The sequence below is a fragment of the Lolium perenne genome, chromosome 4 (genome assembly GCF_019359855.2).
Source record: "Lolium perenne isolate Kyuss_39 chromosome 4, Kyuss_2.0, whole genome shotgun sequence".
Classification (NCBI taxonomy): domain Eukaryota; kingdom Viridiplantae; phylum Streptophyta; class Magnoliopsida; order Poales; family Poaceae; genus Lolium; species Lolium perenne.
Genome location: NC_067247.2, coordinates 249,923,608 through 249,924,532, shown reverse-complemented (window position 1 = coordinate 249,924,532; position 925 = coordinate 249,923,608). Strand labels below are relative to the sequence as shown.

The window sequence follows — 925 nt, the reverse complement described above, 5'->3', positions numbered from 1 at the left end:
GGACATTTGTTTGCGGTAGAGAGACTCCAAGCTTCACGTTCCACACGGCCCGGCGGTGACCTCCAGACTTACAAAAAGGCAGGATATGAACGTTTGAAATTATGCCGTCGCCGTCAATGGGGCCTAAGAAATAGTACGTGAAAATGGCTGAATTAATCACGACTTAATCATGATGGTATCTAGGCAGGGGCAGCTACCTAGTCCAACGTTGATTAGCTTGGACAGAAATGTTAGTTGGCCAAGGTCTTCGCGGCAGCGAAACAAAATATGAAGCGTATGATTGTCTGTTCGTATCTGATGCTGATCGCACTGTTTACGACGCACACACGTAGCCGCCTGATGTGATGTGCTCGGCCGGTAGTTGCACGAGAACAAGACTCGAAATGGCAAAAGAAAAGAAAAAGAACCGGATTATTTGTTCGGGGCTTTGAACCCGACGTGAATCGAACACGCAACCTTCTGATCTGGAGTCAGACGCGCTACCATTGCGCCACGGATCCGGCGATGTATGGTTCCACAGTATGGCACTTCTAACAAAACTGGATAACATATCGTCAACGAGTTTACAGTTCATCCCGTTAATCGCTCGGACATTTACCCAGGAGGAATGCAGCACACTTAACAAAAATCATACTGGACGCCTCGAGTTTCAATCCGCTGTTACCTTTTTCTTTTCTTTTGCGAAAGTGCCTAAACAGGCATGGTATGGTAGATAGGGTATAGTTCCAAGAGTATGATCTACCTCATCTATATCATATCGGGTTGAAACTCCTAGAGAGCATACTCTTGTCCGAAATCACTTGATGCAGTGGTGGAGCCAGAACTTTCGTATTGGGTAGGCGGGTAGATTTATTTGAGTTTAAATATTTTTTCTTTACACATATAAATCTGCAATATACATAGATCACACGTAAACATCAAAAGG

General features: G+C 44.8%; 1 non-coding gene across 1 annotated transcript; it reads right to left on the bottom strand.

Moving 5' to 3' along the window:
- Positions 1 to 428: 428 nt before the first annotated feature.
- TRNAW-CCA (transfer RNA tryptophan (anticodon CCA)) lies at positions 429 to 500 on the bottom strand. Its single transcript has one exon. It is a non-coding gene; the product is annotated as a tRNA-Trp (tRNA).
- Positions 501 to 925: the final 425 nt, after the last annotated feature.